Source organism: Anthonomus grandis, chromosome 4 (assembly GCF_022605725.1).
Source record: "Anthonomus grandis grandis chromosome 4, icAntGran1.3, whole genome shotgun sequence".
NCBI lineage: Eukaryota > Metazoa > Arthropoda > Insecta > Coleoptera > Curculionidae > Anthonomus > Anthonomus grandis.
The window spans coordinates 18,987,808-19,008,779 of record NC_065549.1 but is presented as its reverse complement, the minus strand read 5'-3'; the positions used below and the strand labels follow the sequence as shown (position 1 = coordinate 19,008,779).

The following is a 20,972-nucleotide window of genomic DNA, read 5'->3' as shown; positions in this document are numbered from 1 at the left end:
TTAATAATTGTTTGTCTGGATATTAAAAATGGATAATTAAATCGGTTTATAGTGGGTATAAACCGCGACAAACTAAGGTTTTTTTGTAAAAATTAATTAAAAGGTTAACTTCCAAACAATTTGAATTAAACTTTTTTCGGTACTATACCGGGTGGAGCGTCGCCGAGTGGAACATAGGAAATCCCATGTAAATTTTAAGGGGGTCAATTATTGGCTTCCCTGTACATTTTACAGAAAAAATTTAAGATAACTTTTTGAAGAAACCAATCTGGCAAACCCTCGTGCAAAGTTTCAAAAAATTTTAATAAGCGAATCTTGAATTATTCAATTAAATGTGTAAAATTCAAAAAAAACATTGCTTGTATTCGGCTGTACGTCAGATTTGACAAAGCCTTATAACAAATTGTTTGCTGCTGGCTGGTGTCTGGTTTTACCGAAAATTTGGTAATTTTGCAATTACATTTAATTGAATAATTCAAGATTCGCTTATTAAAATTTTTTGAAACTTTGCACAAGAGTTTGCCAGATTGGTCTCTTCAAAAAGTTATCTTACATTTTTTCTATAAAATGTACGGGGAAGCCAATAATAACCAATAATGACCCCCTTAAAATTTACATGGGTTTTCCTATGTTCCGCTCGGCGACGCACCACCCGGTATAATAAATATCTAAACGGATTTGAGATGTTTGTAAACCTCTACAAACGAAAATTTTTTGATTAAAAATTATTGAGTTAGATGTTATAAACGGCTATAACTGCTAAAGGATATGGATAAAACTTTTCCTTATAGCCGTTAGAAGTTACACGGCCCTTTATATTTTTTAACATCTCACAATTCAATATTTTTTTACCAAAAAACTTTAATTTGTAGAGGTTTATAACCACTATAAATCGATTTAGTTATTGATTGTTCATATCTGAACAAAAAATTATTAAAATTCCTTGGAAATTTCAGGAGATTAGGACATTATATCGATTAAACAACAGCGGGTGCGGACTATACATAGGTTGCTGGCAAATAACATGCTGCGTTCTAGATTTTTGGTTGCTGGATATCGATCGGGTGCTAGCTTTACAGATATGAAAAAATATCTAGAAAAACATCGCAAAGTGGCAACATTGGATACGTGCATTTTAAACATAGGGGTATTCTACATTGCCAAGTTGCTTTTTTTTCATTCACTTTCTTGTCAAGAATCTTTTATAATTCTGAAAAATTTGTTGATTAACTACTCTCAAAGTATATATTATTAGTCAGCAAATAAAAGAAACTTTTGAAGAGTGCATTTTTTATCTGTTACAAATTACAACACATTAAAAAAATATGTAGTGGATTAAGAAAATTATACATTGAATTAAGAATTGGAAAGTCGATTTGACATCACTCTCTGAGAGATGGTGAACTCAAACAACCTCGCCTATGGTTTGAAGCTAGGCTTATTCTAGGCATTCAATGTTCTAAGGTTATATAACTTTTTTACTTGAATTTCTCCAACAAGTTATATAACTTTGTTATTTAACATGGTTTGTTAAATAGTCTGGCCCCGGCTTAAGTATATGAATATTTAACATTAAAATGACATCTTCCCATAACAAATTTTAAAATCCCAAAAACCCGAAAACAATCGGGCAATCAACTTTTGTTTGGTCACTTGTCGCACCGAGGAAAGTCATCCCGCCATTTCCCTCGTGTCTAATTTGACAATCGGCCGTCGTCGCTCGGCCACGCGGCCGGATAATGAACTGAAAAGAAACTATCAATAACAAAAACCTAGAATGTGACCGAACCCATGGAAACCAGCAGCCGGCAAAGTCCATTCTCAGCGCGTATGGGCGCAATTTGCGGGCAAGGGGGCGTCGGCACGTGGCGTCGGTGTTGCGTCGCGCACGTGGACCCGTCGTGCTTCGTCGATTTTCGCGCTCTCTCGTCGACATATTGGGTTATTGTTTAGGGGGAATGAGTTGGAATATTTGTTGGGACGCTACCGTATCCCGTGTGAACGTATTTTAAGATAATGTTTAATGTCTTTTTAAATGAAATTAATATTCAAACTTATAAACAGGTATATGTAGTGCTTTGGGTAAAGTGTGGTCAAAAGAACATAGTGGCAATAGACAGAACGAAAAGGCAGGTACACTCGCCAAAGGGGCGTCCAGCAGCAGACTCAAAAGACCAGACCAGAACGAACCAAGGACAGTGTACGAAAATAAATCAGTGCTAATTTCAAGATGGATAACCTCAGAATGAATACACAATGAAGGAAAAATATTTAAATCGTAACACACTAGGACTGCAGAATGTTTAGAAGATGACCAGTCAACTGAACATATCCTCTTTGAGTGCCCAGGACTTGTAATACAAAAAAAAATCAATTATCAAAACCACCACCATTGTTATCTATACCCATATATAATTATAGTATTAGTATTATTTATATAGCTGTAACTTTCTGACTTGATTCTCAAATAATCCTAATACTATAAAATACTTGATATGCAGGTTGACATAATTAAAATTAATATTATAATTGTTGCAAATGAGGTGCAACGAAATTTTAATAATATTATATTATATACAAAATTATTATAATATTATAAGTGCAACGAAAATTCTCAAGTTATTTTAGGTTGATAGAACTGTTCTTAGTGTGAGTTGTCAGTTGTCATTTTGACGTAAAAACGACCAGATGCCTTCTTTTATTTCCCCAGTATATTTCGATCAAAGGAACTTATCTGTGTGAAAATCGATCGTAATTATATGCTGAGAGATTCGTTTGAAGAGATTACTTTTACGATGTCGAATCGCCTTGAGATACTCTCTGCAGCACACGTTTAAAGAAGTTAAATCCGTCCCTGGTCTGGTCTGTTACTGCATTGCACATGTGTACTTGAGCGACATCTGACCATAACCTCATAACAGTTTAAAGTTGTAGCGGAAAACTAAAGAAAAGCAATGTCTAACGGCAAAAAAGTCTTGAGGAGGTAGGAGTGAGTAATCTCTTCTAACGAATCTCTCAACATATAACTACGGTCGAACTTCACACAGGTAAGTTCCTTCGATCGTTAATTATATTGCTTTAATGCTTCGTTGTCTAGAGTAATTTTACTATGGAGATGTTTAAAGTAAATCTTAGAAATGCTTTTCTGTTATACCTTTATTTATTCATTATTCATATATGGGGTGTTTATTATCACAAAGCTTCAAAGCTAAATAGAAAAACCACATAAGAGATCCACAGAAAAAATTTATTCAAAGAAACGATCATTGAAGAAATTTTCCTATCCGATATTCAATTAATATATCATAAAATAAACAACACATTCTAAAAGACATAGAAATTCATACAGGTATAAAATCTAATTACATTGCAATAAATTTCTAAATATTTTCTATACTATTAGATTTTGGTATAGGACATAATATATATATCAATGAATAGCTTTTTTTGCTCTTTTTAAAAATACTATATAAAATACAGGGTATTTGATTAAAAAAAACTGAAATACTGTTAATTGAAAATTTAAAATTATATCTTATTACCTGTATGAATTTAAAATACCCGGACACCGTCGATAAATAGGAAATAGTCTTCTGAAGTCGTGGAAGGAACTTTATTAAAAAGTCTTAATTACCAGCATTACAAAACACTGTATGCCGAGGACATAAATTTGCTAAAAAAAAAATACAAAACCTTAATTTCTGTCTAAACTACACAAAATTCGGATAGGTAGTTCTTATAAAAGTTACCTTTATTTCGCCAAGGAACCTAAAAATATACAGGGTGTCCCATTTAAAATTCTGGTGATAAAGTCGGTGCGGCACTTTTTGAACACCCTGTATTGATGAAACTCAAATAATTTAAAAATTCGCTTAAAACAAAAACACTTCTGTAAGAATTTTTTTTTTGCACATCCTGTAGATTCTGAGAAAAGGTATAGGCCCCCAATAAAATAACCACCTATTTCTGTTTAAAAATTACCCTATATTAAGTGATGAAATAAGCAATTGATATAAAAAGCTTTGATGTTAGTAGTTTGAATGTCTAAATGTTACACTACTAAAATAATAGAAACTTTGAGTAGTTGGAATTGTAGATAAGTAAGGACGCCAAAATCTGGAGTATGTAAAACAGTTTTTAAAGAAAAATAATGTTGACTTTATTGATGAAAATTTGTATGTGAGCAATGCTTAACTGGGAAGCAGTACATACTTTTACCGTTTCATAAAATTAATCCAGTAGGGCTGTAAATCCATTGGAGCTAGTTCATATTGATGTTTGTGATCCCATGAAGGAGGAATTTCTTGAGGGAGCAAAGTTTTTTCTTTAATTGAAGGATGATTATAGAAACTGGCGATATAGATTGAGAAAAAGCTACAAAATATTATATCCTAAGCCGAAAGAGAAACAAACTACAACATGAAGATCGGATAATGGGCCTGAATTTGTAAACAAAGAATTGAAAGATGTCTTGGAAACCAGAGGAATTAAACATCAAAGATCAGTAGTGCAACAGCCATCAGCTCAGCAACAAAATGGAAGGGCGTAACGAAAAAATAGAACATTGGTAAAAGCAACTCTTACCATGTTGCAAAATTTTTATTTAGAGGTACATACATCAGTTAGATGTATAAATTTGATGTTTTTTAAGCTTCCAAAAGAGTTTGAGGATATAGAAGGTAGAGTTTGCAAGTTGAAAAAACTCTTATACGTTCTTAATTTTTATTTTTTCGGTGAGGCTTTTACTCACTGAAAAATTGGAATGATAAATTTCATAAATTAATGAATATGATTATTGTAGATAATATGTTAAAGTAATCGATAATAATAAATTGTACGAGTATATTTTAATTTACGTGGATAACCTACTTCTTGCAGGAACAGATAAAAACGAAGTTGAAAATATAATAACAACTTTGAATAGGAATTTGAATAAGAATAATTTGGGTAGGATTAAGCAGTTTTTAGGGGAATGAGTATAATACAAAGTTTATCTAAAAGTATATTCATTAAAAATTAGACAAAGATATTTGACAATGTTCTTAATAAATATGGGTTGTTGAATTGTAAACAATGAAAGGCACCTATGAAACGTCATTTTCATCATGATTATTAATTGTGAGAAATTAATTATAGGTTATTCAGATCCATATTGGCCGGGTGATCGGGCGATCACTTCAATCATAACAGAGTTGTTGGTGGTCGATTCTTCGTCATTTGGGCTACATAATTTAAGAATCTGAAGCTTTTAAAGTAAATTAGGTACTTTAGTCACACCTAGAACTCACCGTTTTCGAGAAAAATGATAATTTCACTACAATTAACAAAGGATTTTCCTGCAAATAGAAATGGCGATTGTGAATAATTAAAACACCATGTCTTATCAATGTGGCTTCTTCGCTCTATATATAAAAAAAAAACGAGTTGCTTGTAATTCCTAATCCACTCGCTAAACTCCATTCTTAGTCCTGGGTTAGAGGTCAAAATGTTTACTTTAACCTAACCTTCGGGTATTTGTATTCGCGGACAATTAAAATGGTATACAAGTACGCAAGAACCCTGAACTTCATAAAAGACTAAAGCAAGTGGACATATTATTTCATTTTATGAGACATAAGATTAAAGACAATGATGTTATGATAAAATATAATAGCACGCAGGAGCAGCAAGCCGATTTATTAAATAAACTCTTAGGTTTTGTACAGTTTTAAAAATTATTTAAAATTTACGTTTAGAATAAAATAAAAATGTTTGAAAAGAAAAGTATTGAAAAATTAGAAAAAAAAACTGTTAATTTAGAAAAAAAAATTTCCTCGTTAATTAAAATCGTAACAAACCACTGAAGACTCAGTGATCATCTAGACATCTTGGCGGCATGAGAGATGCTATATGCAGAGAATGCTTAGATCTTAGAAGATAACCAGTCCTCTGAACATGTCCTCTTTGACTGCCCAAAAAGACTAATAATTATGAAAAGCATCACCATTTTTATCCATATCCATATAAAGTTAGTATTATTACTTATACAGCTCTAACTTTCTGGCATCACTCTCAAATCATTTTGGCATGATTCTTAAATCAGTAATATTCTAGTTGCCACCAGACATAGTTTATTTTTCTTCCTTAGAATTAGTTATTTTTGACAGTAAATTTATAAATTAGATACAGGAGTTCGGGGTAAGCACTTTCAATAGACTATGTCGTAAAATATTAAACGTAAAGGTACGTCAAAGGTCATCTTTAAAATATAATGATAGAAAAGAGTAACCTGATGATAGGTAAGCGTAATAATAATTCAGTTTGTTTTTAAGATGTACTGTTTGTTTTCAGTTGTATATATTTGATTAGGCTTACGTTTCTGGTGTTTTCCTTACTTCTAGATTTAAATCTTGATCATGCCCTGATAGGGCGGATCACGTGTAATTAATTCACTTAATACATCCCTTTGTCTATGACTTTGACTTTGTGTTCTTATTTGATTTTGTATTTTACATACTCAGTGCAAGTCACTAAGAGAATATGCACTATTTTATCGAGTTTAAAAAGCGCAGGAGTTTTGAAAGCTGTTAAAAATAAATTTTCTGGAGGCGACTATAATAATTACACTAGAAATCGGTTTTTAATGATATTACTAAATTAAAAACGAAACTTTCAAATGGTCCCGACGTATATGTATTATCCTTTTTAAGAACATGCATATATGTACTATGTAAACCACTCCACTTTTTATTCAATTTGTCTCTTACCTCCGATGTTTTCCCAGCTCTATTTACCTGCTCTATACTCTATTTTCTGCAGAGTGCTTTCGAAAATAGATATTAAGTCGACAGTGTATATCCTGATTTCTAGAAAGCATTTGACAGAGTAAATAATATTTTATTGTTCGCTATGTTTAAAACCTTTGACTTAACCTTTTGTCTCGGTGGGAAAGTAGTAGCTTGGTGGCTTTCTAGTGTTATGAGAAACGGGATCCAGAATAATTAATAATTTTTTTCTTAGGAGTTACTCGTGTTTTTGGTCAAGTATTTCTTTCTGGTCCTTTGCTAAATTTAAAAATTAAAATTAAAAAAATATCCCATCAAGATTCTCTTTAAATCAGTGTACACAATCAGAGGCAAAGGCATTAACGACCAAGCTTAATAGCAAATAAAACAAAAATATATATTTTCATCAGTCAAAGTATAATCAATGGTTCATCTAACACAAAATGTTACTTTTGAAATGTGTGTGTTATATATTTTGTTTCGGCTTCATATACATATATATTTTTTTATATTGCCAACAAAAGGAAAAAAGAAAACACATGTTATTCATTAAGGCCAAATAATTGCATGCTAATCATACACAATATATTTAGATTAATTTTGATTTTTCTGAAATTCAAAAAAATTATATTGTAAATTTTGGGTGCTGTGTAATATATTGTTCTCTGAATTGTCGACAATGCTATCGAAGACAGCCTTGCATAACATTTTGAAGTTTGTCTAGTGAACCTATCTGACCTAATTTTATTTATTTTCTAATTTCTATTTAGTAGTAAATTGCAAAAAAGAGTAGACACCAGCTTCCCTATAGAACAAATAACTATAGAATCTTATAGTTTTGTGTAATATAACTTTTAATATTTTCTTTTGAGCTGTTTTTCGTTGTACTAAAATTGTAAGACACGCTGCGCCCCAGACTATAAAACCATATGAAAGAACGCACTCCACAGGTGATTTGTAAATACCTAGTTCAAATATTTTGTCTTGGTAACTAATCTTTTATTTGATAAAATTTGTAGTACATTTTTCAAAATTTTGTGCTAATGTATGGATCCCATCTAAGGTGGGGATCATACTAGACCCTTAGATATTTTGCTTATTCTGTAATTGAATTTTTTTTTACCGCCGTAATAGTAAATAGTTTAGTATTATAAGTACAGTTCCTTGAGGCACACCGTACTCTATCAAACAGGAGTCACTAAGTAAGTCGCCAATTCTTACTTTTTGGAATCGGTTTTATAAGTATGATGACATAAGATCATATGCTAAGTACACCTTTTACATCGAGTCTCTCAGCAGGATAGGGTGTACCACATTATCAAGCGCCTTGGTCGTGTCCTAAAAAACGAATAAGCATTTATCCCTTTGACTTAGACATTTAGAGATAAATTCTGTAGCCCTAATTAATGCGTCCTCAGTACCAAAGCCTCTTCTAAACTTTTTGCTAATCTTACTACTAGGTAAAATAGACGGTAGTAGATGCCCATACTTGAAAAATAGAAATTAAATTCGTTTGCTATAATTTTGTTCCCTGTCCCTATCCCTGTAACTTTTTTGTCTTCGTTTAAAATAGATGTAATTTCTTGTGTATTTTTTATCTTACTACGTGAAGATTTTATTAGCTTCCATGTTTTTGGAATTTCTCCTGTATCTTTCAAATGAAATTTGTCTTATTGAATAGTGCTTAACGTATCATTGGGATTTAATGTTACTAACTTTTTCAATCTTCATAGTCGTATATTGATGTTATCAGGCCTTCCGTAATTCAGGGTTTAATAGGTTGTTTTTTTGCTTTAACCTGTTCACAATAAGTAGACAACTTTACGAAACGTTAAAACTTTTCCAATTGTAGACACCCTCAAGAATTAACTTTAAATTTACTTTAATTTTAGTTTAATTTACTTTTAGTTGATAGCGACTGGGGATATTTACCAACTGCAACATCGTGTTAAACCCTTTTTAAAACATAAGGCAAAGTCCGAGATTTAACTATCATACCACCAACGTTCTACTAATGCTTAAGTGTACTAAACAAACATTCAGTATTGAGATTTACTGAATAGACAGGAATTCATTTTTCAAAATCCTGATGACACTTTGACGTTACTAGGTCGACCAAACTAAAAAAAAATACATTAGCCTTGTATGATTGGTATGTGGTTCGATGTCTTTGATGCATGGAGAAGAGAATAAATTGTGTTTACTTCTTAATACTATATATTTGAAGATTGCTGAAGGGAGATATAGATTGTTTTGTTATTCTTTGTCAGCAACTTTTTGCAATAAATAGAAATAGTTCAACAAATTTTATCTGAGTTCCTAGAACACATCTGTACAAGACTTTGCCTGTTATTACAAGGTGTCCAATTCTTATTACAATCGCCGTATTTGGCTGAAAATTCAAGACAGATTGTTGAAACGCAAAATCATCATCAAAAGGTGATTGTTAGCTGTGCCTTTTGTTGCGGATGCGTATTTGGTATTTTTTTTAACAACAATATAGATAACGTTATTATATTATTACGGTTAATGGGGTTGGCTATCGGAATATAAAACAGTTCTTCTGGTAGCAGAACATGACGGTGCCGTAAAGCAAGAGAGGAAAGTAGCCTAAAAGTTTGTTCTCACAGTAGTAAGAAACGAGTTTACGACAAATAAACATGCGCAATAGAGTAAAATGCGTTCGCACAGAAACTTCTAATCGGTTTCAAATCAAAAGTTTGATGTTCTTACATAAATTTCTGATCGTCATCTGATAGTCAGACTTGTTTTCGGATTTATTTCAAGCAAAGTGTCAGAGAAGTCGTGTAGCCAGTCAACGCCGATCTTCGGAATATAAACATAACCTCTAAATTATTGTTTGTGTTTTGTCGTTTTGTATAGTCCCTGATATTCGTTTCGAAAAATTGTATTTTAAATTGTTGGATTAGTCTAAAAATACACATTAAGGAAATGAGTGATTTTGAATCGTTGGAACAATCTGATCAGAATTTTGTCGATTCCGAGTTATGTTGATTCCGACACAGACTTTTAAAGAAGATTTACTGTCTCCCAATTTAATAAAATAGAATTTCTCGACCATTATAGAGTAAACCCTGAAGTAGCAACTAATTACACAATCTTAAACTCTACTAATAATATACACCTATTTTAAGGTTGTAATGTAATTTTTTTTGTTTATGTTTTATTTATTTTCCCATTTCCCATTGGCTTAAAAAAGTGAGGTTATTTTTCTTGCTCTTCTATGGACTCCACTAAACCTGTATTTGATGTTCGCACAGACAGTTTCAAATCGATCAGAGATTGTAATATTTTATGCATGCGCATCAAGAATGGCTTGGAAACAGTTTCAAACTTGTAAGAAATTTGCAGTGAGAACAAACCTTAATACCGCATAAGCTCCTAATATCAGACATTATCCTAAATCTGGAAGTGCACAGCGCTATCTCGTAACTTCTGTAGTAATCAAGAGAACTATTACGCAGATTATTTCCTACAAAAATTACATAATCCTATCATTATTTTTAAAACGTCATTTTGGTACTGTAACGATTTTCGATAGGTATAGATTTTAACAGTATAATTTTTTAAGTTATTTCTGGAAAAGATAGGTTAAATTAATTGTTTGTTAGATACCATGTCATTAAGTAGATTGCAGACTACCTCTAAAGATATAAATTTCTTGTGTGAACTGTTTTTTTTAAATGTAAAAAAGACGGTAAACTTAGTGAGGTTATGTAGCGTAATATCGGATAATCGGAACCAGTTTTCTAGAGCTACTTTTAAATGAATCAACTGATTTTCTGTCATAGATACTTTCTTTTCTTTTCGGGTTTTACTTTCTTTTTTTTTAAATAAATAAGAATACATTTCATATATCATATTATTATGCTTCTAACCTTGATTGAAGAGATTTTTTGCTTTTTTTTCTAGATGAACGGAAAACAAGAGAAGGGTCATAAAACATGGGATACAAAAGCCATAAAGCTTGTCATAAATGCTGTTGGGAGCAAACAAATGGGGTATTTCGCGTCAAGTATATAAGCGTCAAAAATATATAAAGTTCCAATAAGTACCCTTGTTGATTACGTAAAATTAGACAAGCTAATAAAAGTATTAACAGCTACGACATTAGGAAGAAGACCTGCGCTAGGCAACAAAATTGAAAATCTGCTAGTTACATGTTGCTTAGATATGGAGAAACGGTTTTATGGTTTAACAGCTCCAGATTTTAGGAGGCTAGCGTTTCGGCTAGCTATCCGGAATGGCTGCAACACTCTTTTTCTATGACGAAATCAACTGCTGCAAAAAAGTGGTAAAAAGGGTTTTTAAAAAGACATTCTGAACTGCATTTTAAAAAGCCACAGGGTGTATCTGCAGCTCGCAGAAAAGGGTTTAGTCGGGAAAATTGCGCGGCTTTTTTTGGTATGAAAGAAGTCTTCCATTTTCTCAAAGAGACCTAGATGCAATAATCTAAAGGTAACTACACAAAGTCTTGGTCTCAAAAGTATTTATTAATTCTAACAGTAGGTTACACGTGTTTCGCTCATATTAAGAGCATGATCAGACCTAAAAATTTAAAACAAAGAAACTAAATACAATAACAACCTTAAAGTTAGATAAAATTGGTACCTTAAAAATCGACTTCAATTTAGATGTTTAGCATACTTTGGAGGTATCTCACATAAGCTGGCTAAGTTCTTTAAGCCCCTCGACATATCTGTAACTTTTAAAACTTCAAATTCGTTAAAAAGAAATTTGGTGGATTGAAAAAAGACCAGTAGATGAACAAGAGCCTCTATCTAAATCTGGGGTTTATAGCTTACAATGTGCCGATTGTGCCGCTATTTATGTAGGTCAGTCAGGCAGGAGAATTTCCACTAGAATACGGGAACATTTGAGTCTGGTGAATAAGTTTAGAGACACTGATACTACTGAAACCAAGTCGGCCTTTGCTACACATTTATTGTCTTCGGGCCACAATTTGACTGTTCCTGATAATGTATCAGTCGTGCATGAATGCCAAAAAAGCAGAAAACTGGACCTTCTGGAAAAATAAGAAATCACCAAAGCCAAGAAAAGCCCAATCCTAGACTTGTTGACGACATTTTTAATTTTGAACCCGGACTCATTTTTAACAATATTACCTGACATACTCCACTTCTACTAGAAATATCTCCAAGGACTTGGTAGCGCAGTGGTTTACATTGCTTAACTGACATGTTTTTCGAGACTATAGCAGTAGGTTTGAATCTCACTTAGGACAATAATTTTATTTCATCAATTTTAATTTAGTTGTTTTGGTTTTTTACAAACTTGTGGCGTATCACATTCCTAAGAACTTATTTTATTTAGTGTCTATGTGTATAATGTGACCGTAAAGCATGTAGTGTTTGTAGTCGTTTTTTAAGGTACCAATTTTATCTAACTTTAAGTTTGTTATTGTATTCAGTTTCTTTGTTTTAAATTTTTTGCCTACTGTTAGAATTAATAAATACTTTTGAAACCGAGACTTTGTGTACTTCCCTTTAGATTTTTTTAGTTTGTTAGAGCCAGTCTTAGCAGATATCAGTCTGATTTCTGCTTTCCTGACAGATTATTAAATGCAGATGAAACAGTACATAGAAATATAGTAACTGTTCAACATAAACATTCAAGGGTTATCAGCTTACGAGGTAAAATTGGGGCTTTTCTGTTACTGTAGTGACATGTATGAGATGAAAAATATTAAGATTTTATTTTAAACGTTTAACTTCCGAATGTCGAATATATGTGATATTAGAAACACCTACTATCCGATATAAGGAACCTAATTTCAAAATATTAATTTATGCACTGTCATGTTTATTTTTTTACTTTTATGAAAGTTATACTTAAGTTAGAACTATTTCGTGTCACATAATGAATGAACTTATATCATACTAACCGCAATTGATATATGTGGGACTTAGGTATTTTTTGTTAATTAAAAGAAAAAAGTATCCGATAATAGGTAACTTTAATCTACAATTATGCGGCAGGTTTCCAAGTCGCACTTGAGCCATAACACTCACACTAGATAGAGTCATCGTGCATCCGTTTTTATATGGAAGTATATTTTATCGGGAAACAAACAGATCAAATAGTCGGATGGCGGAGAATTATCCGGTTTTTTTCTGCTCAAGTGATTTGATAACTTTGCACTTGGATCTTTTTATTTAGGGGTATTTTGAAGAGTGCTGTGCTGAAATAGGATATCAAACGCTACATTGACGGGATAGAATCATTTGAGCCATGGCGGTCATTTACTTGATATAATCTTTGAATCTTGAAATGAACTACAACTGAAGGAGTACATACATACATACATACATTTAAAATAAATTTTAGTATCTTCTTTTTTTTAATAAACTGAGTGGCCTTTCAGTTAGATTTTATACACGCCACTGGTATATGTATGAGGCGTCTCGTCTATACCCACCCGATTTCTGTCGGACATCAGCCGCCGACGGAATCCGTGTAGCGATGGTATCAGCGAGCCAGAATTAGTACGGCGACTGTCGAATCGTTCTTATCGGTGTGTCATCTGCCTAACCGCGCTATCACCGAACCGATCTACTAATCCGCGACCGCTGCTAGGCACCTTTTTCTTCAGTCCTTTACGTCTCTTTTCTTACTATATTAACTCTTTCTATTCTTATTTTTATTTGACCAATTTGGGTGGCTCTTTTAGATTGCGGCACTCAGATAAGAAAAAATCAAACTAATCGGTGAAATCAAGTAACAGTAAAAACAAACCCGACCCTGTTGGCGCCCTTCTTCGGTCCTGTCCCGCAGTAAATTCCAGAGGGCCGTGAACACCGATATGCTTTTAGCGTCTCTCTCGAGGGGAGCAGGCTCCCCCAATTTACTACCTATAAATACGGGAATAATCGGGACCTCCAGCTCCCAACGTACGACTGTCAAAGTGGGACAATAAAAAAGTCACCCCTGGCTCGCCAAGTGTGAACTTTTTCGTTCCAGTTATACAAGAGCAATTTTCTAAAGCGAAAATTTAGAATATTGTTTATGTTTATTTACAATTAAGAAATTTTAATTAATTTTGTAATCAGATACAATATTTTGGCCCAAAAATAAATGTTGAAGCTTTTTAATTAATTCATTAGAGCAAAATATGTAGAATATGAGTGTTGCGTTGATGGCGGTGTTTTCCATTCCACTAAAAACTGTTCTGTAATACTGTCTTTAGATGAAGTAATTCATTTGTTTCAACTCTTGCAAATTCCTAAGACTATTAGCATAAACAGCACTCAAAAAATCTCTTCATAAAGAAAGTTCAATTGAGTTAGATCTGGTGACCTATCTGGTCAGTCGCAAAAGAGAGATATGCGTATAAAAATATACTAAAACCAGCATCCATGACAATCTTTTTTAATTAATTGAACATCTTACATCTTACTCTGCCAAATCAGTAAGGGTTTTGCCGGTCAGACGTACAGCTACCATTCTACCAACCTAACATCATTTCAGAGAATTTATGAAACTATAAATTGCAAACATTAAATACATGTAATCTATACAGATTTTTCAAGAACCTTTAATACGATGGACTACTGTCTAAAAAACAACATTAATTGCGCTTTCATAAAAATCGAGTTATTACTAGGCCTTAATTTGTACAATTAAAGGGGTTCGAATCAAAAATGTATACTACCCCAAGTAGTGCAAACACGAAAGTGTCCCATTTTTAATGTTAAAAAAATTTCCATAAAGATCGACAGAAACATTCTACTAGTGGCAGATAACATGAAGGTCTTTCTGACTCTGAAAACTACTCAGGACTACATGCTTCTATAAAATTATCTTGTCAAGATGCAAGTATAATAAGATGCTCTTTGTGACTCTGAGTAGATGATTTGATTGATAAAACAGTTACCTTTAATATAGTTACAAAGTTATCTTGGCCAGCGACTTAACTCATACATCAATTAAAGCAATTTTGTTAAGGTCTCTAGTAAAACAACGATGACATCTGACATACATGAGAGCATTCGTGTACGTTAGCCTTTATTATCCTTGGGGTTAATTCATAATCCCTATTAATAAACTTAGGTTTTGAAAGTCTCATATTGTGCTCGTTTCAGTATAAAGTTACATACTCCTACCTAAGTTAGCAGCTTCCTTAACCTGATTTTAGTCTGCGCAGGTTGTTTGCTTTTGTGGTTCTTTTGGATCAAGTTTATCTCTTATTTATATTCAACAGCTTAAGGCATTAGCTCCAGAGCAGATCCAATGTAGATGGTAGCTGAGCTTTTTGAAAGTTTCAAAAAAATTGTATTTTCTTTGGCATTATCTTCTTCGGTATACTGACAACCACTAGATCACCTTTGTTCTTATTCAATTCAGTCTCTACGTTTGTATTCTTTATTCTTACTTAGAGTCCCAACTTTGGGTGGATAAAGATACTCTTATAACCACAACAAAGAAAACTATTGAAACCAAGAATGATACTGATATTGCGCCAAAACAAAGTGAAGAAAGTTAAAGAAGTATAGATCGTATTATTCATGCCCAAGTTAGCTGAGCGAATTGTAAGCGAAAACTAGTCTTTTTCCAAGCAAACATGCGAATAACTAAGTAAAATTGCGTAGTAGCAGTAGTATTGGTTTATTTGCAAATATTGGCAGCCAAACTGAATAATGATGATGACTCGAGGAATGACAAGTTTCCCATTTATCAAAAAAGGATCATTTTACGCACTAGTGCCTAAAAAAGTATCTTTACGCACTAATGCGTAAGAAGGAATTTGACGTTTATTTGACATTTAATTTATAATTTGTGAAATATTTTTTTAAAGTTTTTTTTACGCACTAGTGTAGTAAAGAAATTTGTGGGAATTGTCGCATGAGCCGTAGGTGAATGAAGAAATATACGTCAAATTCCTTTTTACTCATTAGTGCGTAAAAGGTGAAACTTTATAAACCCTAGGAAGTGCGTAAAGTGAGTACTTTACGCACGGTAGTAGAAAATAGTTATGTATGCAACAAGTGTGTAAAATAATCCTTTTATTTACGCACTTTAATGACTTTACGGTAAAAAAAGACGTAAAAATTTTTTTTGACAAATTATAAATTAAATGTCAAATAAAGGTCAAATTACATTTTACGCACCAGTGCGTAAAAAGTGAAACTTCACACACCCTGGGAAGTGTTTATAGTAAGTACTTTACGCACGGTAGTAGAAAATAGTTATTTATTAACAAATGTGTAAAGTGATCCTTTTTTTATGAATGAAAAATTTGTCTCATGAGTTGTAGGCGAATGTCCTGGAAGCCGTCAATGATGTTCTTCACAGAATTCAAAAATCGCCAAGGAGTAAAGCTACAGTCATTCACTTCAACTGACTGGCTCCTTATTATGGAAATAACAAAGACCAACCAGACCCAGATTTAACATTCGATGAATTCATGGCCCATCATTGTTATGGCCGAAAGAGTTGCTACGGCGTCACCTGTAAAGTGCAGCAAGATTTATTTACTCTTCCAGCTAAAAATGCTCTGGCACATTGTATATCTGGAGGAAAGGCTGAAGTTTTTCGTAAAAAGTTCAGAAAAATGTAAGAGCTGCGTCGACATAATCGAGCATGCAGTTGCCAAACTCGCATGCGGACTTGATAACCTTGACTGAAAAATGACTCGCAGTATGTGTGAAGTCAGGTCTACAGGCGTGCAATTTCTGGCCTGCTGTTAAACTCCACAACGTCGTTTTCTGGAAAAAAGCGTTTATTTGTTATTTCTAATAGTCTGCCGATATTGACATCTACCATTTTTGGAATCACTTCATTAAATAAATACAGTGTAAATAAATATTTCTAGTAGTCTTAACTGATCGCGTTTAGTGTATACGTGTAAAAATAAATTCGTTGACTAATTTTTTGTGCATCGAGTATTTTAATTCACATCGAATGAATGGTAAAAGACGGTTTGCACTTAAGATTGGATATAAAATTAATTATAGGCTCTTGCACGCCATCTCCTGTATTCTTTTATTCCCTCATTTTTATTGTCCATTTAGGTACTTATTTCGAATTAACAGAGTCACGCTGTTAATAAATATACTCTAAATATAATACGGAAATATCCTAGGGAGAGCTAATGAATTCTTCAACACACTTAATAATTTCTTCCAATAATAAATCGAAATTATTGCCATTTCATCGTAAGCCACTTCCAATTACCCTAACGTCCTTATCATAAGCAAAAATCAGCGCCATACGGTCCTCCAAAAGATTTCCATCGAGGACCCTTGCTAATTGTTTTAAGAGGCCCCCCTGGTGGAAGTGTCGCTTTCAATAAAGGCTGGAAGGCACAGTGCTGCCCTAATCTCGTTTCTAGCCTCTCGGCTGTTCTGATATGCTCCATTCGATTATCTTATTAGGTCCAATCTGCCTGCCCTCCACTCTCGCTCAGTGTTTGCGTCCTTTCGTTTTGGATGTTAATGTTTATGCGTTGTGTCGATCGCAGAGTGCCGCCGCTAATATGGTTACTGGAGACGCTTTGTATGTGCTCCTTTCTATACTCTGGGGTAGATAATGAGAATGTCAATGTAATCTTAAGTTTTACCAATAGGAAAATTGTGTTCTGCTTATACTTCGTTCATATTCTTTAAGTTTTTATAGACATCATTTTTTTAGAGTGTACCTATAAAGAAATCAGCAGTAACTTATAGTTATGTCACATATAAGTGCGTTTTTTACCTCGTGGTCATTTTGTTCTGCAAGTTCGTAATTTTATGTTCGAATAACTTACATATATTAAGACCGTAAAGGCTATTATTTAGATTAATAAAGTCGACGTGACCCTAACCCGACTACTTATTTTTGCGTTCTGAACACCATACGTGACACAACTAGATTGATCGGACGTCCCGATTATACTTTTCCGACCATCTCCGTCCGTCTCTGGGCCTTACCTTCGTCTAATTTTGGTCGAAATCTAATTAGTAGATGATGAGTAAGAGAAACGCTTTCGTTTTATTTTTAACTTGACTTTGTTATTGCAAATTAATACATAAATTTCCGATACCAATATCTAAGTTGAGCAGACCTTTATGAGTACGATGCGCATGCGTTTGATCTCTAAGTCTCTTGTGTGCCTTGACTCGCCGCTATCGCTAGTGAAAAGCATATACAGGGTGAGTTTTTTAAAGTGTTACAATGCGATATGTCAAAAACGACTGCAAATTTTTTTTTGACATTTTGGTGACATTTCAAGTATAACGGGGGGCACTTTTTGTGATATTTTTGACATTTGTCCCTCCACCCCCCTAAGAGGGGGGGAGGGTCACTTCCTTATTTTAAATGGAATGACGTGTTTTTTATTCTTAAATACGAATCTACATAAAATATGAAGTCTGTTTACAAAAAAATTTTAAAATTGCTCTGCTGGTTACGGAATTATGATCAAAAATGTTTTGATTAAATTTAAAAATAATTCGAATATTTTACCATAATAACAGCCGGTTGCCATGGAAATCCTACTGTTTATTTTACTAGTATGGATGGAAATGAAAATCCTAGTAACAGTAGGATTTCCATGGCAACATAACAAGCAGTGTCACATAAACATTTTGACGTGTTATTAACAAGTAAATTGTGTTTAAAAAGAAAAAAATGGAAGCGAATTTCAGTGTAGAAATAGATATGTTGTTAATTTTGGGGGAGTGCAGAAAAAATTATAGGGAGGCTGCAGTAGTGTGGGCCGAGAGGTTTCCGCGTATTCCAAAATCTCATATGGCCTTTAAGAGACTGGAGACCAGAAGTCGTATGACCGGTAGTCTAAAAAGTAAACGACGAAATCGGATTAAAACGCAAACAGATGAAAATAAGGCAGTTGCTATATTAGGAGCAGTAGCTATTGATCCTCAAATCAGTACCAGGCGGCTTGCTTTAGATGCTGGAATTAGTCAATCATCAATTATCACAATTCTGCACCGGTACAAGTTTCATCCTTACCACATTACACTTCATCAAGAGCTTTACGGACATGATTTTGAGAATCGCATTAATTTTTGCACTTGGATTTCAACAAAAATGCGTGAAAATAACCATTTTTTGAGAAACGTTATTTTTTCTGATGAGGCTTCTTTTAATAATTGCGGGCAGGTAAGATTTAACTTATTTAAATTAGAACATATTCAAGTTTTGGTTGTTTGTTTTTCTAAAAGGTAAACAGGCACAACATGCATTACTGGGCAGCAAATAATCCTCACTGGATGAGAACTGTACCAAATCAACATCCCTGGTTTGTGAACGTATGATGTGGTATTTTCGAGGATAGAGTTATTGGTCCGCATTTTTTCCAAGGTCATTTAAATGGACAGGTCTACACAGATTTTTTAAGAAATCAGTTACCTCGTCTACTAAACCAAAATTTAAATCCTAACGTATGGTTTCAGCAGGATGGAGCTCCACCCCATTATGCCATACAGGCCCGTACTTATTTAAATGAGATTTTTGAAAACAGGTGGATTGGTCGAGGTGGTCCTGTCAACTGGCCTGCTCGTTCGCCAGATTTGACCCCCCTTGACTTTTTTTATGGGGATTTATAAAAGACAAAGTAATGGCTAGTGCACCTACAACTCCAGAGGACATGAAGAACAGGATTCGTTTTGCTTGTTCATTAGTGACACCGGCAATGTTACAGCGGGTACGAAACTCATGTCAAGAAAGGATAAAGAAAGTGTTTGGAAGTCGAAGGCGGTCACTTCGAACAGCTCCTTAGGCATAATACATAGACGATAAATAGTTAAAAAGTAGGAAATAATTTGTTTTTATTGTAGTAGAATATTCGAATTATTTTTAAATTTAATCAAAACATTTTTGATCTTAATTCCGTAACCAGCAGAGCAATTTTAAAAATTTTTTGTAAACAGACTTCATATTTTATGTAGATTCGTATTTAAGAATAAAAAACACGTCATTCCATTTAAAATAAGGAAGTGACCCTCCCCCCCTCTTAGGGGGGTGAAGGGACAAATGTCAAAAATATCACAAAAAGTGCCCCCCGGTATACTTGAAATGTCACCAAAATGTCAAAAAAAAATTTGCAGCCGTTTTTGACATATCGCATTGTAACACTTTAAAAAACTCACCCTGTATATTTGTGTTCTGTGGTGAAAAGCATAAATGGGCCTCTGCACTCTGATGTATTGGATATAAAACGACATATGTATTACACATATACTTCACATTATATAATCACTCCTAAATAATCTATAAATTAAGGATATAGAACAAACGCTTGAATAAAAATAGTGAATTTTATCACAATGAGATCTGGGTACAACAACAACATCTTCGTTCACCTTTGCGGCTGAATCTATTGGAGACCTAGAGCTTTCAAATGCAAACAGATGCAAGAAACAAAACGTTTTCTATGCATAATAATTTCAGAAATTTTAAGAAAGGAAAAATTTGGATACTAGAAGAAAAGCGAAATCTCATCGAAAAAAAGAAAATTGGTGAATAATAAGCAAAAAGCGAGTTTGGTAGATGTAGCTCGCCCGGTGAGATACTACCGCATCGAATTTAGGCAACGTGTCGGCCCTATTTTACAGGTTGGGGAAGAAAAAAAATTGCGTGATCCTCCTGGATCAAAATATTCCTGAGTTAAGAGAGCCTCCCGTTTGAAAATCGGGGTGGCGGATTAGCCGGGAGGCCCATCAGGCGTGAAGCATTAAAGAGTGGATCTATGTAATATAAGAGGTCTAAACTAACATAAACGCCGTGCACCAACCTCTACAAACAAAGAGACCTAACATCTTAGCTCTAGCAGAGACGAAAGTAAATTCGAAAACAACTAAGGTTTATATGTTGTATCCTCAATACGACTTCAAGAACTGATTTAGGTACAACTTCGGACTCACTGTCTTTATTAGAAGCGATATATCTTGCCAACAGGAAGAACCTCTAGAACCTCCAGGTCAACAACCGAAGATCCACAAAGTATTTCTGCTTCCTGTACCGATCACCCAGCGATACACTCCACAAAAGGCTTTTCACCGACCTTGCTGATAAAATCGACGATTTCCAGCCATCCAAGTGCAGAAATTGTTATTGCGGGAGACTTTCACAATGTGAACTGGTTGACGTATTTTGACAGGACTGATAATCAAGCGCATCAATCATACCACTTCGCGATTAATCACGGCCTAACGCAATTTATACGGG

General features: G+C 33.7%; 1 long non-coding RNA gene across 1 annotated transcript in view; it reads left to right on the top strand.

The window, feature by feature from the left end:
• Positions 1–10,782, top strand: part of LOC126735279 (uncharacterized) — a 67,727-nt gene extending 56,945 nt beyond the window's left edge. Inside the window, exon 3 of the long non-coding RNA XR_007660356.1 lies at positions 10,698–10,782. This is a non-coding gene — a long non-coding RNA (uncharacterized LOC126735279). The remainder of the gene's footprint in view (positions 1–10,697) is intronic.
• Positions 10,783–20,972: the final 10,190 nt, after the last annotated feature.